Below are 23095 nucleotides of genomic sequence, written 5' to 3' on the forward strand. Positions count from 1 at the left end.
TAATTGTGCTATAAATTAAGAAAATGTAATTAATATCCCTTCCAGGAGATCTGAAATCTTTGCACTTAATATACCACTGCAGGTACAGAATTCAGAGGGTTTTACGTTTGCACCTATTCTTAAGGTCTCTGATTTTCCAATATAGCCAATCATAAGGAAAACCAAAATCCTTCTGTATTATTCAGTTATGACATATGGGATTTTTTTGTAATACCTAGTACTTCACCTGGAACAAAAAAAGGAATTAAAAGCAGATATTTTCTGTCTACTCATGCACTTCTACCATGCTAATAATTTTGAATTAAAAAACTCCACATGTGATCACGAAACATGAAAATCAAGCCGAAAAGAGAAAGCTTGAAGTCTAAAAGCCTTTATTATTTAAGCTGTACTCAGGATGACAAACCAGTGTAGTCAGAGTGAGAAGAATGCAGGTGTCTTCTCTGCTTAAGCTGCTCTTCCAGTAACAGTTAAAAGATAGCTTCATTATTTGCTTTCCACCTGCTAGTGCTCTCAGCTGCAGAAGTTATTATCCAACTGAGCTGTGAAGAGCCATAAATGTTACAGATTAAAGTTTAGCTAGAGAAGCAGTCTGTTTTGCTCAGCTTCGAGACTGGAAGAGTAAGTCATGGCTGCTGCCTCCTTTGTCCTTATTTAAAGATTTTCATCTATCCTCAAAGTTAAAAACACACACACACGAGCACATGCACACGCACCCACCCACCCATATACACACACACACCCATACATACATACATACATACACCCACCCACCCAGCCACCCACACACACCTTTTTATAGGAAAATAGAGAAATTTTTTTTGAGTCAATGAGAGAAAGCACCTGCCTCATCATTTGAACTACTTATTTCAAGGGAATAAAGCTTAATCTGTGTCTAGAGCATTTTTAAACACCAAAGTATGCTGAGTCAAATCTAATTACGGCATGACCAATTTTTCACTATTATTAAGTTTTATTAGCCCTGATTATAGACTGAAAGAAACATCTGTAGCCTAAACAGCAGAATTTACTTGAACAATTATATTGTTTAGAGAATGTACAACTGTGTACAATATAATCAACTACTTGTAAAGCTTGAATAAAAAATAGCCAGTGAAGGTCTGCTGGCATTTATCCAGCTTCAAAGCCTCTTCCCTTTTATATTCAACAGTATTCTTAAATAGGCTGAAACTTGGTCAGTGACTTTTAAAATATTTTTACAAAGCATTAGAAAATCATTTGTAAATCTATTCTCTCTGCTGGTCAGTTCAGTATGGCTTGGTATGTAAATACAGCAAACAGCAATCCACAAAGCTAATGAACTTGGGATAGTCTACCGGCTGTTAAGGGCCACTTACATGCAAAATAACTTAGTGGGTAGCCAAGAAGAACGGATTATGACGAGAATAGTAAATCATCTCCGCTGCCTCTGGAAACAGGATGTTTGTATCCATTTAATGACACCCCCATGGTATTTCTAGTAGAGAAACAGTAATGTTGAAATAACATTATATCAACATTTAAATTGCTATATTTTAGAATCTCATTATGTTTTAGATTATTTTGCATGAGTTGCAAAATCCAGCTCTTTCCTACTTATGCTTTTTTCCTTCTTGGTTAAAGTGCAGCAAATCTGAACTGCATCAACAATTTCAAATACACTTATAACTCTTCCTTCACATTAGACAAGATACTCACAGGAATTGCTGAAATTTAAGTAGAGAGGAAATGAAAGTTATTCAAATCAAGTGCTGGTGTAGAATTGTGTATGGACGTTATGATCCATAACTTTTTAGCAAGTGTTCTTTCTCTTCACAGAATCACAGAATCACAGAATTGTTGAAGTTGGAAGGGACCTCTGGAGATCATCTAGTCCAACCCCCCTGCTAGAGCATGTTTCCTAGGATCACATCCAGACGGGTTTTGAATATCTCCAGGGAACGAGACTCCACTACCTCTCTGGGCAACCTGTTCCAATGCTCTGTCACCCTCACAGTAAAAAATTTTTTCCTCCAGTTCAGATGGAACTGCCTGTGGTTCAGTTTGTGCCCGTTGCCTCTTGTCCTGTTGCTGGGCACCACGGAGAAGAGATTGGCCCCATCCTCTCGACACTCCCCCTTCAGATACTTGTACACATTGATGAGATCGCCTCTCAGGCTTCTCTTCTGCAGGCTAAACAGGCCCAGCTCTCTCAGCCTTTCTTCAGAGGAGAGGTGCTCCAGTCCACTCATCATCTTGGTAGCCCTCCGCTGGACTCTCTCCAGGAGTGCCATGTCTCTCTTGTCCTGGGGAGCCCAGAACTGGACACAGTAGTCCAGGTGAGGCCTCCCCAGGGCTGAGGAGAGGGGCAGGATCACCTCCCTCCACCTGCTGGCAACACTCTGCCTCATGCAGCCCAAGAGATCGTTGACCTTCTTGGCCACAAGGGCACATTGCTGGCTCATGGTTACCTTGTTGTCCACCAGCACTCCCAGGTCCTTCTCGGCAGAGCTACTTTCCAGCAGGTCAGTCCCCAGCCTGTCCTGGTGCATGTGGTTATTCCTCTGCAGGTGCAGGACCCTGCACTTGCCTTTGTTGAACTTCAGGAGGTTCCTCTCCGCCCACCTCTCCAGCCTGTTCAGGTCCCTCTGAATGGCAGCACAGTCTTCTGGTGTGTCAGCCACTCCCCCCAGTTTAGTATCATCAGCAAACAAAGAGGGTGCACTCTGTGCCTTCATCCAGGTCATCGATGAATATATTGAACAAGACTGGACCCAGGACTGACCCCTGGGGGACACCACTAGCCACAGGCCTCCAACTAGATTCTGCGCCATTCACCACAACCCTCTGAGCTCGGCCATCCAGCCAGTTCTCAAACCACCTCACTGTCCACTCGTCTAGCCCACTTGTTCTTAAGCAGAAACTAAAAATGTTATGTATAAGAAACACCTAATATTTGATGTTTAGCTTACTATTAAATACCTTATTTACAATAACAATTCCTGGTCCACATTTTTCTCCTAGTTTTATTCTTTCTGTTTCTAAGTACAAGTTATTCACCACCCAAATGCAAGATGCTTTGAGTGTAGAAGGGTTTTCCCACTCTTCTGATGATTCCAAGAGGAGTTAAAAAGCTCAGGTATCACTGCATAAATGGGTTAACCTTCCTCATTAAAATCAGCACCAAATAAGAATGTCACTTGCCGCATAAAAACCTGAGAGAAAACAATTCCAAGGAGGTGTCAAGTGTCTAAGTCAGTAACAAGTTATTTGTGCAATCTAGAATTTGAAAAAAAGAAAACATTTCCCTTAATTTAAAGAGTATAGTTACTTATTTTTATTTGAGTTTGAGGAATACATTTTTGTGACCTGTAAAAGCAAGATTGCTATAAAGCAATTAGCACATAAGATAAACAAGCTGGTGGATTGAATGATTGTAGTGGTTGTCCATTTACATGGACAATTATTTAACAAAGTACTTACATATAAAATATGAAAGTGTACATGTGTACATACATATACGCACACATGAGAGCCATATATAGATTAGTTTTGTTGGAAAAATGACCCCAGATTTTAGCAAAGAATAAAAATGACTACAGAAAGTTAGGACACCAGTTCAAAATTAGCCTCAGCTTTGAACAGCTTAACTATCAGCTTCCCTAAGCTTAGTGTTTTCTTGCGTGTGGTACCTCTGTAAGCCTGTTGCCATTCAGTCACACATAGTAGGCAAATATCATCTTTCAGTGATCTGAATACGGAATTCAGACAGGATAGTTGTTTAATTTTTAGAGGGAGCATGAAGCTCTTTTGGAGCAGTCAGATGCTGAGCGCTGCAGAAAATAATTAATTTGAATGGCCTAGTACGTGCTTAGTAAGCTACAATTTTTTTCCACACTTGATGTGTGCTCTATAGCCATTGAATAAGCTTTTAAACTTATCTATATATGTATATGAAAAAAATAAGTAGGATGAAGGTGAAAAAAGGAATTCTGAAATGTTAATAGGGTCTCATATTTTAATTGGGGATTTTTTCTTTCCTATTTTATACTTATTTAGCTAGAAGTAGAAACTGGAAGTAGTAGCTCAGAAAGTGATAGATTTGCTAATCAGAAGACAGATTAATTAGCTAACGTGCAAAAAATCAATAGTTAAGTAGTTGCTGAATTAATTGGTTAAATATTCCTTCTAAAGACAGCTGTAATACCTCTCAAAAGGAATATGCAACTACACTTTACAAGAGTTAAATACAGAACTTTGGTAATTCTTAATATAATAGAGGAAGATCCTTGAAAAAAAAACTTTCCCTTTAGAGTAACAGGAAGAGTTTGAGGAAAATGAGTTATTTATATCTGCTGAAGGACATTTTGGATCCAAGCACAGTTCCCGTTGTATGAACTAGTTGCCGGAGCTCTCTTGGCCGTTCCCGGGTCATCAAAGGAACTTCCCACATATACAGGCTTTTCCGGGAGCACAAATCCACCTCCCCTGGGACAGTCTGGAGAACACTGGGGGAAGGTAAGACACTAGTTAAAATCCCCCACCCTTTTGTGTGTAAAGTGCAAACAAAAATGATTGTCTGCAACACTCAGAGCAGACAACACAGTTGTGACTGTTTGTTAAAGGCCTAAGTGATGAAATGATAGAAAGAACATGGCTTAACGTACTTGTACAAGATTAAATCTGAAAGATAACTCTTTTCCTGAATTATACTGACTACATATAATTCTCTGACAAACACATCCCCTGGAAGCCTCTGGGGTTGCATACACTGGTTGAACGAACTCTTCATGATGAAACAGAGTATTCTGACCACCCATCTCCTGGGTGCTTCAAGGGAACTGGTCAGGAATAATCTTCCACCCCAAAGCTTATTAACTGCCAATTTATTCAGGAAACAGAACAGTTACTCCAACTGAAATAAACATTTTTCCCTTCCTTGCAGTTTAATTATACCCCATATCATCTCTTAGACTTGTTAGACACAACTGGTTTAATCAACTTTTCTCCCTCAACAACAGTTGTTTCTTGGCCATGCCTTCTCTACCTCAAGGGGGATCCTTTGGCAACAAGTGTCTTCCTCTATGGAATTTCAAATTCTATATAAATCTTTGCATTAACAAGCATACTCTATACCAACATCAAAGAGAGAAAAATACACATAGAGCTCGCTATATGCTCTCAGCTGGGTTCAGAGGTGTTAATCACTTCAGGCTGACAATAGGTTTAAGATATCTGAATCTTCCATCCCCAAAAGTAAATTTTAGGGCTATCACAACACAAAGGTAATATATTGAAAAATATAAATTGCTAAAGTCAACCTAAGAATCGGTTTAGCTAGCTTTTAATATTTTTAAAGGATTTTTGTGGTCATGAAGCAAATATAATAGAAAACTGTCTTCCTTTCTTTTGCATAATAACTGATAATTATTCTATGCATTTCACATAAACAAAATCATTTAGTAATCTGGTAGTATAATTATTAAATCCAATATCACAAAAATGCATGTTTTCTCAAGATACTTGAGTTATAGAAAGGCAATGGCTGTCTTTCCCGTCAAATCATCTTGCAGCTGGAAGTGAAGAAACAAGGGCTTTCCTACTAGCCACTTCAAAATTTTACCAAACATCATAGTTTTTTTATCAAAAGCAAAACTATAAAGTGAATATTCAAGGATGAGTAAATCCTGTTAATAGCAGTCCTCTCTCTATAATCCCCTTGCTTTCTTCTCTATATTGTAGAAGACTGCTTTTCCAGTTGGGCACAAAAGTCATTTCAATGACATTTTAAAATAAGGTTTCCCCCTCTCTCCAAAACCAGACAAAAAGATAGCTGCTCAGTTACAGCTAAAGCATTTTTTCTTTAGTTTTTATGTGGCCTGCACTATCTACTAAAGCCAGGTCCTTAGTGCAAATTGCTCTTTAGTTCTGAGGCGTTGCACAGATTTGCATCACCTGGGGATCCCAATGTATTTTATTAAAAAAAAGAGAAATTTTTATGGTCCCAGTACTGATAGACTGTAGTTTTAAATGGAAACATCTACTCAGAACTCTGTAAATTGTAACATAAAACTATCTCTCTGTATCAGGGTTTAAACAGCTCAGCCAAATGCAGGTATTTTTAAACACTTACCTCAGGACATATGTTGATGCAGAGTCGAAGTGCCAACACTGTCATCTTCTGTAATTTGTCAAAAAAGAAGGAGCGGTAAAGTTAATTTGCCAAGCTAAAAACATTTCTGTTTCATTTTTATGAGAGGACAATAAGAATGCTACCATTTTATATATAGTTTTCCACAGATGCCATGAATCTAAAACAAATCTCTTCATCAGCTGAAGGATAAGTTCCCTAGGAAATTGAAACTTCCAGGTTTGAGAGATAATAAACCTACTTTTTTTTCCATTTTATTGACATTGTGTACAGAAAAAAGGTTCTACTTCGAAGAATAATGGATTCTTTTTCTCATGGAGTAATATGAATAGCAGCATCAGGTATTTTTACGACAGAACTTATTTTTAGGAAGATATTGTTAAAACAAAATCCATCTCCGCATGTCTTCTCACCCAGCACCACTTTCAACATCATAATTTTTGATAAAGATATTAAAAACGTGTTAGGATTTCTGGATAAGGGCAGATGAAAGAACTGGGATAAAGTTAAAAGGTTCTTGCCTCTTCAGTCCTCCTCTAGGACTTTTGGAAAACTATTAATGAGGAAGTTTGAGTCTACTCTAAGAATTAGGATAAGTATATACATTTTAGTAGGTTATCTTTAGATGCTGAGGGTACAATAACCCAAATTTAAGTAATGCATTGATAGTAAATTAGCTTTCACTGACTACAGCAATAATGTTTTACTTGTATAGTTTTTTGGCATATGTAACACTAATGAAGAATTTTAAACTCCTGGTAATCTGGAAAAAAGGAAGATGAAATACTGTGACAAGCATTAAAGTCTGAGGGGAAAAAAAAAGCAGAGGTAGGGGTTTCTAAGCTCAATTCAGTTCTCGCTAATGTTAGTAAGGCCTTTTCTCACTGACTTCACAATACTGTGGGACAACCTCCATTACCAACAAAAGAAATTGAGATTAAATATTTGCTAAAAGATGGCTCTTAGGGAACTGAGATAATTGTAAGAGAAGATTGTGATGGAGTTTAGAATCCTTAAGCTCTCAGGAAATGCAGAAAGTTTGAAGGCATGATTTCGTACTTTAGTTCCAGTATGAAACCCAGATTACTAAAACTATCCCCTAAATGTGCAATACGGGAAGCAGACTTTTGCTGAATAACATGGTTATCTAAGATTGCCACTCACTTTGTATTTTTACTAAAGACCATTTGAGAGCAACTGTTAGGTGAATCTAAAACTATTGAATACAATACAAAATTTTTGCACAAAACTGGCGTGGCACCTGAAAGAGGAACCACACTGTTTTTGTCTATTCTAACAAGGATTCAAAGAAAGTATACCTCATTTTTAATCATATGTTTTGCAAATCTTTAGCTGCAGTTTCTCCTTTCCTAGCTAAACTGTTTAGAGAACAGTTCTCTGCTAAACAGAGAATTTTGTTTGAGTTTGAGTCATTTCCTCTACAATATTTGACATACTATTTCATGTCTTTGCTTAAGTTTACCCACCATTTCAGCAACTTTTTTACTTGCTCTCTGAAGAAATTTTTAATAAACATAGCAGCCAATACTCAATAGTTCTAGGGACTGACTCAAATAATGGGTCAAATACTGTATCTTCTTTTAAATACTGTTTGATCTTCAGTTTAATTTTTGCCTTAGAATTTATTCTACCCCCACAATATGTTCTCTAACACAGAAGTGGCACTGCAACAGCAAAATGGTCATCCAGACATTGGATGTTTGAGAGAAGTCTTTTCCCTACATCTGCTCATTCTATCTTCTTTGCATTTAATACTAATTTATACAAAATGAACCATAGCTCATATTGCCACAGAATATTTTCTAAAATACACAGGAAAATGCTAGTTTTGCTTCATAATAGTGGATGGAAGAAGTAATTCACAAATCTTCAAATAAAAAAATACACAGAATTGCTTGGTTACTCAAGCAGTGACTCAGAAGACTAACAGACATGATCTCCATCTTAAAGAAAAATTGAGACCAGAGCAAAATTGCTCAGAATACGGTTTAATTCCCAACAGCAACCAAATCCCTAGACTCCCTCTGCATTCACTGGAGACAGTTTGACTCCAACAGATAGAAGAAAGCAAAAGATAAATGTAATTTAGGCAGTTTATCCTACCTTTCCTGACCAGGGAGCTCACAGAGACAAGAATCTTATGCCATAGGTGAATTTTCAGAGTGTGATCCTGTTCGGATACCCTCTCCCGGAGAATTTAAAATAGAAAAATCCTTTCTTGTGCCTGCTGAATACCACATGAAGTTTTCTGTGACACTGTTGGGAAAAGCAGTAGTTTAAAGCACTAGTTAAGATTCCTGAATAGCCAGGAGATGATTGTATTCCACATTGATAAATCTATTCTCTAAATATTGTCTTTTATTTCTGACATGTTGTTTCACAGCAGGGAGTGCACAGTCATCCTAAATTTTCAATCTTTATAATTAACCTTAGGTTCCATCAGAAAATGGAAAATCTGATACTTGAACTGTTTTACGAAAGATTGACCTCAATGTTTTAGGTTTTTCCCTCTACCCCTTCTCAGCATACTGCAGAAAGAATAGATAGACTACCCTGAAATACTCCTTTTTAGTACACTCCCATGCACCCTTTAATTAATATCAGTGTCCTAGAAAACTTCAGAGAAATATAATTTGTAAAAAGAGCTCATACTGCACTCTGACTCATACTTCTCTTACTGAACACACTGGGTGAGTGATAGTCTCTGATGTTTGAAAGACTCTATAGCTTGTATATGCAGAACTTTCAGCACGTATCTAATCACCTATGTTAACAATACGAATCGAATACGTCAGCTGTCTAACTTATAATGAGAGAAATCTTTTGCCTTTATATATAATACTTTCTGGTATTTACTAGCTTTTTCATTCTCTAAATAGCAATTTAAATTAATGTGCATAAAAATATTTACCAACTTGGGAAACATGATGGAAGATTTATAATGTTTGATATGCCAGTACCACGATTCCCCTTTTCAGAAAATTCATATTATCTGCAATTCTGATATCTTTTATTAATACCAAATTTACATTAGGTTCCCTGGGAAACTGGAAAGCTACTCTGAAAAGGCTAATAGAAGATATTGAAATTCTCATTCTACCTCAAGCTGACAAGAAAACTCAGTTCAATCTTTATTAATTTACTCCAGATCCTTCTGCAATTTCAGGTATCTTGAAGAACTCTGTAGCTTCTGTCCACAGCTTATTTTTACTATTATCAAGTGGAACATTTAGATGTAACTTTAATAGAATGACATAAGACGTTGAAGGACTCTTTTAAATTGCACTTTGAAGAATATAGTAGTGTCAAATGCTTATTATAATAAGAAATCTTAGACTGAAAACATGAGTAAACTGAGCTTGTACTAAGAGCTGTATATTCTATAGTTTTGCCTGTATCACCCTAAGTCCCTTATTTTGTTTTATAGAATACAAACTTAAAACTTCACTGAGCTGACAGATCTGTAGCGTGGAAGGGCTTTTTAGTATTTTAAAATAATATCCAGTTGCCAAGAAACTGGAATGAAAATAAAATAGGGTTTAAGTGATGATTAATCTTAGAAAGGCTTTTGGTCCCTAAAACGAAATTCACAGGAAAGACGAAATTCGGCCGTGTCCTGTATGTCCACAAGCCTTCCTAGCAGAACGTGGAACGTGACTGTTTATCGGTAAAGAGGGAGGAAGGCCTCAACCTACTTAGCAGGGTTGAATTTAAGGTAACTAGCTCACTCCCCTCCTAAACGCGCCGTACGAGGTGATATGCTAGAGAAGGCTGCTGCTCTAGCACCTGAGCATACAGGGAAGGAAGTCTTTGGATGCAATCTTTTCACCCACAAACCTTCTGATTTTTTAAGGTGTATAGAATAAGGAAGAGCATTATGCGTGTGCTGCTGAATACCCATAGCATACACAGTACTCCCTGAAGGCTCTGGACAAATAAACAGTTTATTTTCTTTGGATGCTTAGATTTATAAAATTATTTCAACTTATGTAATTTATAGATTTACTTCACTATACACTTACTTTCTAATATACAAGTTATTAATTTATTTCAAAAGTTCAGGTAAACAAGGCTGGATAATAGGCTCGTTTCTCAAGGACAAATCAATAATATTTTAAAAATTGAAGTTAGTTTTGTTTGCTTGTAACAGGAAGAAAAGGAAGAAGAACTGGAAAGCAGAATGATGCAATCATAATGGACTTATGAAACAGTAAAGCAAAGCTTTTTGACAGCATGCATAGTAAGCAACGATAAAGAACGATTATCTTCTATGTTAGTCTCGTTCTAAATAAGAAATGAGGTTGTTTACGTAAACCATAGCTGGAACAACGCAGCACATGACTATATTTTATTTCTTCTTATTTCTTATGATTTTGCTGTTAGATTAATTTTTTTTTAAAGTTAATCATTCCTACGATTCCCAGAGATAACTATGATGTATAATTCTCTAGATGTTTAATGCATGCAGTGATTCTCAAAAAGAAATGAAAAGTTACTGATCTTGCATGCTACATGACTTCACATGCATACTCGTTAGTACGATAAAGAAAAGCAATTTTCTTTAATATTTTCAATATTAAAATATATTTCTATATATTTGTAAGCATTGCTTGTAAATTGGTCTAACACATTCTCTCTTAAATGTGACTCTGTCCCTACTTCTGTTATACATAGTTACATCATTTCATGGTATTCGAGGAAGATCATGTAAGCTTTAGGGCAGAAGTCTAGCTCTTTCCTAGTGAAAACTCTCATGAATATAAGAACTAAAACTCCAACAAGAATACCTCTTGGACAAGAAAGAAACAGTTTTTCTTCTACCATATTCTGCGTGAGGAGAGCAAGCAACTATCATTCTTCTTTCAAACACTAGAAACTGATTTCAGGATTGATCTCTGTTCCACTGTGTTTCAAGAGTATGTTGCAAGAAAGGTTTTCAATAACACTTAAATCAAGAATCAAAACAAAGACCTGAGGGCTAATGCAATTGCAATTGTAATCACTGAGGCTTGTCCCTTCACAATCCTTTTGTGATTTACTCTCAGCAACTTTACTCTCAAACTTTACTCTCAGTGATGAAGGAAGAAAGATATGAACAAAGCCTTTAGCAGATATCTAAAACAGTGCCTGCTTTTAGTTATCATCTCATGCAATACAGCTCTTTTAACTTTGCAACTGGATTTGAATGTAAAATGCATCAATTTCCAACCTGTGACTTTAGTCATTCCACACTGCACCCTTTAGTACTAAGACTGCGCTTGAGAGAAGGTAAACTCTTGATTTTTCCCCCAGACAGCTTCTTCCCAGGATACGTACTAGACTGTCTTCTTAGCACTTACATACATACCATATTTCCAAAGGCTCACTTGCTTGAAATGGAGAAGCGAGTGTAATATTCAAATGAATCCATGTATATCTTCTCATATGGTGTCTGGTATCTGTACTGGTGATCAGTTTTTCCTCACCGATAACAGAGGACTGACAGATAATCCTCAGAATGTGGTGCTGTGGGTGAACATGGAGACTGGGTAAAGACTAAGATTTTTATGTACCGTGTTGCTGTGTTTGCTGCCCAGAAGCAAAGCAAGCTGTGCCCAGTACGCACATGTGAAATTCGGTGGCAATTCAACTGAGTCAGAGATTTTCCTAGAAATGTGCAAGTATTGGGCAAATCGAACATTATTTTCTTTCTCCTCCCTTTTGTTTTAGGCAATGGATCACAACATAGAGGATGGAGCCTTCTGAAGGCTGTAGGCAGTCTTTCCATTTTGTCACTTACAGACTTGTTTTGTAGGGATTTTGTCGGTGGCTCTAGGGAAAGTTGTCAAAATTTTCGGCTAAATGACATTACTTGGTGGAAGTTGTTTGAGTCCAGGAGAAGTACTGAAGACGCTATCTGAAGTGAAAAATAAAGGCTGTCCTTGTGATTCTCCTAGCAGAGATCATCAGTAGTTCCCCAGGAAACATTTTTATATTCTGAAATTTTTGGAAGGTAGATAGAGCTGCAATGACAGATCTCAGTCAGAGATTCTGAAATACTTATCTGCCTACTGACTTGTAGGCAGAGACTTGAGAGCTAAAATGAGCACCATACATTGCTTCTTTTCGTGCCATGAAGAATCCAGTACCCTTACCCGTTCTACATTTTTAGCAGAAGATTGTCTATGAGATTTGACAGATAATTCCCTTTCTGCTTTAATTTCTCTTATGAACCAACCAAGAAAACTGATATAAACTCCCTTATATACGTAATATTACTTATTTAATTTACTTTACAATTCTGATCTTTCATTTTCTAAATGCATATGCACCTGAATGTATAAGCAATGAAAGGGACAGGTAAGAACATCTGGAAAAAAATGATTAGTGGCACAAGAAAGATTATTCTCATGCGGCACACATGGTCTTGCAGGCAAGATAGCTCTGGGAAAGGAGGACACTTCACGGCTTCTTTACAGTGATTATAAACAAGAAATGTCTTGTTCCTCATCCTTCCTGAACGTTCTGCAACTTTCAAGGAGAAGAAGGAGGAACTGGCAAAATTTATCCTCAGCTCTTTGTCACTTATTTACCTCTTTTAGTGAAAGAGCTAGTACAACTCTTTGTCTGGATCTTGTCTGTACAGAAAATGGGGTTTGGCTTTCACCGTGTATGTTCAGTTGTCTCTGTGAGGACTTACCCACTGCTAATTGAGAGTGGGGGGCATGAGCTTTCTATATTTGTTATCTCTAAGGGAGGAGAAGTGGAGCTGCTGTCTTTCAAGTGCACTTTAGATATTCAAAAGAGGTTAACCTCAGCAAATTTAAGATGAAAACTGCGGAAGCTGACTGGAGAAACTAAAGAAAATTATTTATATATAAGACTATTATCTCCATCTATCTTCAAATCCTGTGAAATGTCTATTATCTTTGTGGACTCAAAAGTTTGCTACATGTGGAGGTAGGTAAGTAATGAATGACTTCTAGAGGGTGGACCCAAAACTTGGAAGTGTTTACAGCTGCCATGCAGGTAGGGGAAAGGCTGTTGTCAAGAAGTCTCATATAAAAGAGAACTTTACCTTTTTTTTTTTTTTAATAGTGGGATTCTATGGTATTTTCACTATACTTTTATTTTATGGCACACCTTGACACCTCCAAAAATAAAGACAAACGATAGATTTTATTTCAAAACAATAAAATTCCGATATTGAATGTAAGGCCGCAGTTTAAACTTGCTTAAATAATTCTAAAACTTATTTAAATGATTTATTTCTAGTCAGAGTGTCACCTCCAACTGTTTTCAGGAATTCACCCCTTTCTCTCCCTCCATTTCAGACATTCATGTTTGAGCATCGAGAGGTGTTTGCTTCTAAGGGCCAATACAAAAACCTTTGGGTGGGATTCATTTCACCTAGCTATAGATGTTGACAAAGTCAGCATTTACCTTTGTGTCATTTTTCTACATTTTCTCGGTAGTGACAGCAGTCAATAAAGCACAGCTTATCTGATCCACTTTAAATATTAGGGTGGGATGAAAAATCCTTTCCTTCGCTGTCTGAGCCAGTAGGATCAGCTTTGGTTGGATATTGTTCTTCATATAATTAAGAAGCATTTGCCCATCATTTCTCCATTTTTTTCTCTTCAGCTTACTCTTTCCTGCTAAAACTACTCCTCATTTTAATTAATAGCTATTTCTTTTTTTAGAAACTACTACTCTACTGCAAACAGTTATACTGAACTGATCCATTTTCCTCTTGATTCTAACAAAACATCTTATTTCTCTCACAGATTTAAAAACACCCACACCAAATACGATGACTAATCCAAATAAAAGTATAAGCATATGACTAGCTGTAAGTACTTTGGAAAGTTATTAGCATCAAAGAATTGCTATCCTGGAAGTCAGGCACGTGTTTAGTGTTTTGCCAAAGTTTGCGACCAAAAAGAAAACATTGCTAGATGCAAATTGTCGGTAAAGTATGTAACTGTATGTTCACTTTAAAAAGATATTCAAATACATCTACATGAAAGTGCTTAGTGTATGCTTTTTTAACTATGAATCTAGTACTAGAGATGGATTTGAAAAGTGTCTATGTGCTTTGCAAAAGTAACCAGATACATCCTGGGAAAAGGTATAATGAGAAAAGATGTGATATGTAATATAATCTTGTTAACTTTTTTAGGATGATATGTAGTTAAACAATATACATTTCATTAATATACCCTAAGTGATTTGGAACTGTCTCTTGTCAAAAACCTACCTCTATTTTTTAAAAAGGAAAAAAAGAAAGAAAAAGCAGAAGATAGATTTAGTATATTGACATTATCCATTGCATCAAACATTTTACTTAGAAAAATTCACTAAATTTTCTGCTTATATGTGAGATATCTCTGTAATGAAATTCCCACAGAGCAAGATACACATTCTCAAAACTGACCAAAAGTTAATACGCATACTCTCCTTCCATGGACAATTAGTGCGAATGCACTCATTATAAAATGAGTACTAATAGAATCCCTCAGAGGCAGCAGCTATTTTTAAAATCATGGCTCTCATTACTAAGTGCACTAAAACAACTTTGCAGCAGTTTGGTTCTGTGAAGGAACATTTACATTCACTTCATGGCTTGTTTATGAGGCAAAAGTGATAGGTGAGATGTAGAGAATTATGTCCCTTTACTAAAAGAGATTTTTACTGCTTAGACAGGAATCTCAAAATATAGACTGATATCATATAGGAACTGTATTTACTTTGAAAGATATGATTATTAATTTGATTATTAATACTTTCATTATTCATGTTTCTGATTAGTCTAATCAGAAATAATCAGAGCATTAAAGAATTTTCAATTCTTTTTATAGAAAACAGATATCTATGTTTAGATTGTCGGGTACTTTTCATATTAATAGGATCTTCCCATTATTTTCTGTACAAGGTGGTGGAAAAGGCAAGTTACTTTAACTGGAAAAGAAAAATAGCAAATTTGCCAACATGTTTTTCTAAGTGGTGGATTTTAATTATTGTACATTGAAGACTGAAAGCTAACTTTAGAATCTCTGAATTTTATAGTTTAGTAGGAATAAAAAGAAAATTAAAAAAAAAATTAAAAGTGCCACAGACTATTGTTTGTGTTATTGATAAGTAAATATGTAACTTACAATATTTACAATAGACTGCATAAGTTCTGTTTCTTAATACCATATTTGTTACTAAACGTTTTCTGAAAAGCATGGTGAGATCATTGTTGTGTGTTTGCAATGTGCGGGGTAGAGGGATGAGTGAAGCATTGAATAATGATGTTTTTTACTGTATAACTATAAATCGGTGCTGGAAGAAGTAGGAAGACAAAGCTCTCAAAGACGAATTGTTAAATAGAGTAACAATGCAGCTATGCTAAACTAAGTTAAGTTTAGGGTCAAGAATCATGGAAGAAGATAATGCAAACCAAGCTACTAGATCATTCCACTTCATTTGTGTGATGATAATGAGGTATCACTGAATGCTAAATAGATTATACATGGAAATTTGGGCTTGGAAGAAAAGCTCTCATCCTTTTTATAGCATTGACAGAGACACCTAAGAATTTTGTGACCCAAATACTTATTTTCACAGAAGACATTCAGTAGCCCCTCAATCTCAATCTAAATGTAGAAGAAGTGCTCTTTTATTTTGGTGTCATAAGGAATTGTTTTCCAGTGCAATCATTGCTCATTGCTGAAAATATTTTTCCTGCACTCATTCTTACCCAGTAGCCCTTCTGTACTTATTTCTTGAGTCTTAAGAATTCTATTTTAAATTTAGCCTCATAAAGAATCATTTTAGTGCAATCACTGGATGTTGTCGAATATAATTTTCCTGCAGTCAGTCAAATCTGTGACCCTTCCTAGCTATTTCTTGATCCTTTTTGATAAATCAAGAAAAGCCTCTCTACTTTTTGTTCCAGAGCTCATTGTTCCAAAAAACATTAGAAACATGTCAAACTCATGAAATTTGCATAGGTTTCTGTTGGTTATATTGTAGGGAAATAGATTTTTGAGGTACACATTTCATATTGGTTTTAAAGGACAAGTACTAGTGTCATGCAAGTGTCATGAAAAACAGAAGTATAAGAAAGCATCAGTGTTCTATTAATTTACTTAAAGATTATTCTTTCTTTTCTTCTGAAAGGAAATGGTGTATGTGCACATGCATTTGCAAGCATGTGCAAAATATCTACTCAGAATATAAACATACAAAATCAATTCATGAGTAGTTTTTGTTTCTTAATAGATAGTTATTTCTAAATTTTAGTTTCTCTACAGAAATAGACATCCTCCACGGTGTACCATTCCACAGATAGAGCTGGCAGTAGTGCATACAGTTAAAATTAGCTATCATTTCTGCCATCTTCTAAAGCTTCAAGTCTCAGACTTTCTACAGTCGTCATATCTAACAACTTTAACAATCCTCTCAGCGTATAGTCCTAACCTGAAGATATGAATTAGAGTTAAAATAATATTCTCAGTGAATTTTCTGGTGCGAGTTAATCTATTCTGAATTGGACATGCTGTCGTGATAGAAAGTTCCAAGTCCTCCCAGCAGAATTTTATAGCATTTTCTTGTGGGGATATAGGAAAATATAGGAAAATATAGGAACCAAAGCAATAACATTAAGCATACCTAAAAACCTTCCATAAAGCTTATCAAATCAAGGACCTAGGAAGTAACTAGAAAAAAAGGTTTAGATTAAGACTACTGGAGGCACTATTTTTTGTTTTTACAGTAATTTGTCATGGGATAAAAGACATGAAATATTCAAGCAGCTGAGGATGAAACCCAGGATTCATTCATTAAGGGAATGGCAAACCATGAAATCACATAATGATATTTTTCTCTTGAATTCAGTGACTCTTCCATTATTTTATTTCCCAGTAGCCTGGTAGCAGGGATGTGGGTACTCCCGAGTACAGCCGTGCTTGCATGCAGAAAGTTAGGGTACTTCCCAGAAAGGTGAAAGATAGCCATTTCAATAGAAAATGTGGAAGATAAGATGTGTGCTAAATGGAGCATGGGACCGCAGATCATATGAGGAGGAAAAAAACTGATACTGAATAGCCACTTATTAAGCAAATGATGCAAAGAGCTATCTGAAATAAATATAGTGTGGCCTTATAATCAACAACCGAATTGTCCTTATATCTGTGCAAGATGATTCAAGTAATAATAGGAATTAGTAACTTAGGATTTTTCTAATGTTTATATGCTTACTTATTCCATCTTAACATGGGTTTAAAATAGGATCCTTTATGTAATGTATATTTGCAAAAAGTGTATAAAAAAGAGCCGTTGAGTAGGCAGTCGAGCCCCAACCTGGTCAGTGACAGCAGCGGGATGGCGCCATGTATGGGGCTGCTGCTGGGGCTCCCTGGCCGAGGAGCGAGCGAAGCTGCCAACCAACACGGGAGCTGAGGCACCCTAGTGCTCCTGTGGATACTTCTGCACTGACCATTAAATAAATTTAGGACAAGCTGGATTACCGGCTGTGTGCCGGTGGCTACAGGCGTTTACCAATGGGCTCAAGCCGTGAAGTTTAGCCCAACTCACTGAGAAATTAATTATATTGGAGCGAAAGTTGTTTTCCAAGGCCTGTCTTGTTTTCAAGCTGCTGTTTTGCGCTATGACCTCTGCTTAATCCTTTGTGACATGTGGTCCGTTTTATTCAATGCTAAATAGAGTAACACGTCATTGTGGATATAGCTGCAATAACTTAATTATCACACTGAAAGCTTAGATTTACAGATTGTGCCTTGTTTCGCTGCTACTCCTACCTCCCTGCAGCTTTTCATTTCTAAGTTTGCACTTCAGTAAGTAGGCTTCAAGTAAGCACAATTATGAAAGTTTTCTCTTTCACTCAGCACTCCCAGACAATAAAGTGGTGGCTGTATTCTAAATATTTATGTGTACATGTGCACACACACACAAGTACATATTACATCCAATATGAAGTGGCTGCAGATTAAATAATAGGAGATCTGTGGCCTCCTTCCCGTAACTATTATACAGATCAACTGAAATAATTTTTTTCTTCACACTGCAATTGAAACAAAACTATGACATGGTGTTCCTTTAACCCTACTTGTTAGCAGGCATCCTCAGGAATTATTAGCATTATTGCTTACTCCTCAGAATCTGACCATAAATATTCATCAAAATTTATTAAAATTATTTTTTAGATTATGTGTTTTTTAAAGATGAAGGCTCTAGGAATTGTTAGTTTTGAAATGTTTGCTTTACTCTGAAGCTAAATGTAAAATATAATGCATTTACCAATTTTACATGTAAGTAGTTATTAAGTAATGTTGCAGGAACTGAGTACATTTTAAAACACAAATCACAGCCAGAGCATGAATTCAATTATTCTTACATTAAATTTCAGAGTAAAGACAACATAATATAATGCTTTTTTTTGTAAGGTTTTGGACAACAATGCTGAGGAAGGATGCACAGTAAAGTCTGCCATAATTATTACAGGGACCAAGTTGCAATATCGCATCTCTGCTCTCAATTTAATTTTCTAGCGGTCCCAACTAAGGACTTACAGTTCCCTCTGCACCATGTCAGCTACATTAAACAGCACCTGGCAATGCCATGCTGACCTTCACGGTTTTATTACAGCAATGCTTAAGATGAGAGCACCTTCTTACGCTTAGGGGCTGTTTAGATAGAAAAGGAGGGAATAATTCTTGCCCCAAAGATCTTACAATCTACTCTCCTCATTCAGGTGGGAAGTAATGTGTGCAACTCCCATTACAACAAGTGTTAGGAGTATGAAGTAAGGCACTGAAAAGGATAATTCGTACTAATGGAAATCAATATTACTGCAATAGAAGGCAATGGAAACCGTGCAGTGTTACAGCTCTCTTTAAGATAAAGAGGTGTTTTTGGAAGATACAAGAAAGGTAGGATTCATCTCTTATGGTCTTTATGGTGAGTAGTTCAAATGACCTATATGTTTCTGAAACATTACTTTTGCTTTGTATATATGCTATCGTAAATTTGAAGTTAGCCCTTTTATTCTGCACTACACTATAAAACCCACTTCTTAATTTCAAAGCCCGGTAACTGTTCTAACCCAAGAACTTTGAATAAATGGACATTTTTCTCAAATTGTTCTCTTCCCACTTTCCCATTCACAATGATTACGCCAAATTGCAGTGAGGCTTTACTGGAGTCTCACAACGGTAATGCAGCTCTTTACACTAGAAAAGTTGCCACAACTTGCACTCTAGGAAAAAGTACAAGGGTATCCCAAAATCCTTCCTTTTAAATTTGGTCTCTTACCAGGGAGGCAGTGGCCACCACAGAATTAACACACTGCAGATACTCAGTCAAACATTGATTTATTCTTCATCTTTCAATAAAAGGTCATAGTTTTACTCTTTCTGTTCTCATGGTGTTTTAATAGAGATAAGGTTGGACAATATGTAACAACTTGAATATGAGCTGAGTGAAGTGGAAGAAAAGAAGTAATGCTTTAAATAAAGGAGTACCAGTAGTCATGCAGCAAATGTACACAAATGAGCTTTAAATATTATTTTTAACGCAAAAAAAATTTTAAATAATTAAAGAATGACTAAATCAACATTTTGAAAGATCAAAACAAAATCAGAGATAATATGTTTCATCATGAACCAGAACCTTTAGGGTGGCGAATCAGATTATATTTTGATTCCGAAATACATTTATAAATTAACCACCTTTGTTTTCCAACAAGGTTGACTTAAAGACGTATAAATTCACTGCCTGGATTCACCCCTTGGCTGTGCAAATCCTTGCACCGCCACAAGGAAGGCAGCAGCACAGAGGCAGAAGCAGGTGGGCAGAAACGCTTCTTGCAGCTGCAGCGCAGGGTAATGTTGCTTTGAGCATACAGGGAAGCACGGCCTCAGAGGGATGGCTTTGCCCACGAGCTGCGTGTGGCTATTCAAAATATTCTTCTGTGTAGGCACACTACAGATTTACTAAGTTTAGGTGTTGGTTTTCCGGGTCGTTTTGTTCGTGAGGTTAGGGTGTTTTTTGTTCTGTTCTTACCAGCTATCTCTATTTTTTAGGAAAAGATTACTTTCATATTTGATAAGAGGTATTAAAGAAGACTTTTTCTGGAAAGCACATATATGGAAAAGGGACTGAAATGCCTAAATATACCTGTATATGTATTACTGAAAATGATGTTACGTTATGGGTTTACAATGCCTATTAAGTGTTCTACTGCTTTTGCAGACCTGGAAAACTTTGGTGCCAATATAAATGAATTTATATTGTTCCACTGCTGGGGGGAGGCAAGCATTGCTGGGTGATCTCTGTGAAGATCATACTTTAGGAAGGAGTAAAAATATTTTGCATATTCCTTTCCAGGGACGTCTATTCACTGTTACAATTACGTTAGGCAAAATATATTTTCAGCAGGTGACAGCTGACTACCAATATTTCAAATTAAATTTGTTTTTAAAAAAATGATTGATGCTTGAAGCCAATGATACCTTAGGCTTTAAAGTGGCACTACATTCCTTTCTTAACTAGGCTCATTGAGGTTAGCAACAGAAGCGGCGCACTCAGGCCAACCCTTAATGATTAATTGTTGCTTTCATGACTTTCTGAAGAAAGTCAGAATACCGGTTTTGCAAGCATATACATGATGCCACAACTACATAGGTAGGTGGTACATTGTAAATTATGTGCTTAGCGATTTATGTGACAACATAAGTAAGAATTTTATTTGTGAACACTTTATTTAGAGGTCTTCAGAGAATAAAAAAGCTTTTCCTATTCGGCCACAGTTCTACAACCAAGAGGATAAAATATACTTTGAAGTCCCACATCTAGTATAAATAATCTAAAACGTTCTAATACTTTAATATATTTTTGTTAAAATGTATATTTAGAGAGAAAGCTTCATCCTGGCCACCCTGCATGGTGTGAGAGGGCTGGGTTCAACTGATACAGAGTCTTGGCAGTGCCGGTGGGCTGTTGGCTGCTCTGGACACATCTCCATCGTAACATAGAGTGAGGTAAAGACACATCAGTCTGAGCTGACACATCCACATGGTGTAATGCAGCACCTGGCAAAGATATTAACTTTAGAATGAAAACCTATGTGGCCATCTTCCTTGCTCAGGTGAATGTTAGACATATAGATAAAAATTGTCAGGCATTCCTGCAGCCAGTAGACGCACACTCTGCATCCACCTGATTTTGATGAAGATTTTTTTTCCTAGTAAATGCATCATCAAAATATTAATAAATATTTCAGATGTTTCAGAAGAGTTAATAGTGTTGACTGCAGAGATGAAAACAAGTAAAGTAAAGCCTTATACTTCCTTTGAGTAAAGCGTTATTTTTCCTTTGAATTTATCTGCACAATCCCTTCAAATGGTAATGCAAATAAAAATGATTAATGCAGGAAATGCACTCAAGCTACTGAATTCTGACTCTGGCCCATTCATCACTTTGTTGGAGGTCCTAGTAAGAGGAAAACCTTATCAGTGAGTTATTTATATTGGTTGTTTTTCTAATCAATCATTAAAAGGCAGGCTGAAATTAGAAAGAAGATTGTGCATATCCTTTCAAGAAGACACATACAATTTGTCTCCTGGAGAGAGATAATTTAAGGAAAAGAGGATCCCAAAGGAGATGCATAATCTATTGACTCAATAGAGAAAGATATTGGGGAAAAAAAATTCTTACAGGAGCAGGCTGCTCAGGCAGTACTGGACTCATCTTTCGGCTAGAAGGAGGATGTCACACAGAACAAACTTTGCCTTGGAGTTACCCTGCAGACAGTTTACCACGTACCTCATTAAATTAAGGCATATTGAAAGTGCTATTGCTGATGCCTCTTGCGTATTAAGGCCAAATGGCTGAATTTTTCCTGTGCTCAACACTGAAAATTCCCCTTATCTTTATTTCCTTTTGATACCTAAAAAACTTTTAACACAGCTTTACCTCTCAAATGCTGTCCATGCCTGTTTTTGCCCTCCAAGTGCTGTGGCTCCCTAGCAACTCTATGTTAAGGAGAGTCACACCACTCACTGACGCCTAACATGAGACTTGGAATAAAGAGACTTTGTGGCCTCGATCCGGACCTTTATTATTTTCTGCTCCACCACAGACACAATTTCTAATGTTAGCAGAGTTACAAAAAAGAGGATTACACCTGCATCCCTGCTCCTCCTGACTCAGTCCCCCACCGTGTCACAGTGGTTTATGGTACTTATATTGTTTTGATTGACTGCTTTCCTGTGTATCCACAAGACAATTATGCAACCTTCCAGCACTCTTAAATTCTGTCTGGGAAAGTGATATAGTTATCCCCAGAATGGAAATGCATAGGGGTGATTCAACATAAATTTGCCATAGACTTTTAGCTGTATATATCTCAAGCCATTGATCTTAGCCCTCATCTCTAAGACAAAGTCTTTCTTTTCTGCATTGCTCACTCAACTTTTCTTCAGTTCAGTGGTTTGCACATTGGTTCACATGAAGAAATGAACATTTTTACTGCTTGGTTTGAATTTAAGTAATGAACTGAGCAGTGAAGAGAAATTGCCTATATGCTCCCTGAAAAACAGTATACACTAAAGAATCATCTGTCCAAATCAGATCTCTATTTTCTACAGGATCTTTTTAAATCAATCTCCTCCAAAGAATGATGCAAAATGTTCATTAAATTTTTATATCATAAAGTAGTGACACATTAGTTATGGGTTTTTTTGGATCACTTTTATTTTAAATAGCTGTACATTTTATGTCCTTAAGAAGAAGTAGTACTTTTACTGCAAGAGAAAATTTGATTTGTATTTAGAAGAGAGACGGTCTCTCTTCTTATAAATTGCTATAGTAAATACGATATTTTTCAGATAAATGAACAGATTGAACATTGAACTTGAGTTCCCATTATGAACTGAGGCATAAGATGGGCTTATGATT

The 23095-nt window shown here is 36.5% G+C and overlaps 1 long non-coding RNA gene across 1 annotated transcript; it reads right to left on the reverse strand.

Annotated features, from left to right (window-relative positions):
- Nucleotides 1-3991: 3991 nt before the first annotated feature.
- LOC138065773 (uncharacterized) lies at nucleotides 3992-8535 on the reverse strand. Its single transcript, XR_011138846.1, has 3 exons — nucleotides 8255-8535; nucleotides 6113-6160; nucleotides 3992-4487 (listed from the first exon to the last, which is right to left on the reverse strand). It is a non-coding gene; the product is annotated as an uncharacterized lncRNA (long non-coding RNA).
- Nucleotides 8536-23095: the final 14560 nt, after the last annotated feature.

Source organism: Struthio camelus, chromosome 1 (assembly GCF_040807025.1).
Source record: "Struthio camelus isolate bStrCam1 chromosome 1, bStrCam1.hap1, whole genome shotgun sequence".
Lineage (NCBI taxonomy): Eukaryota > Metazoa > Chordata > Aves > Struthioniformes > Struthionidae > Struthio > Struthio camelus.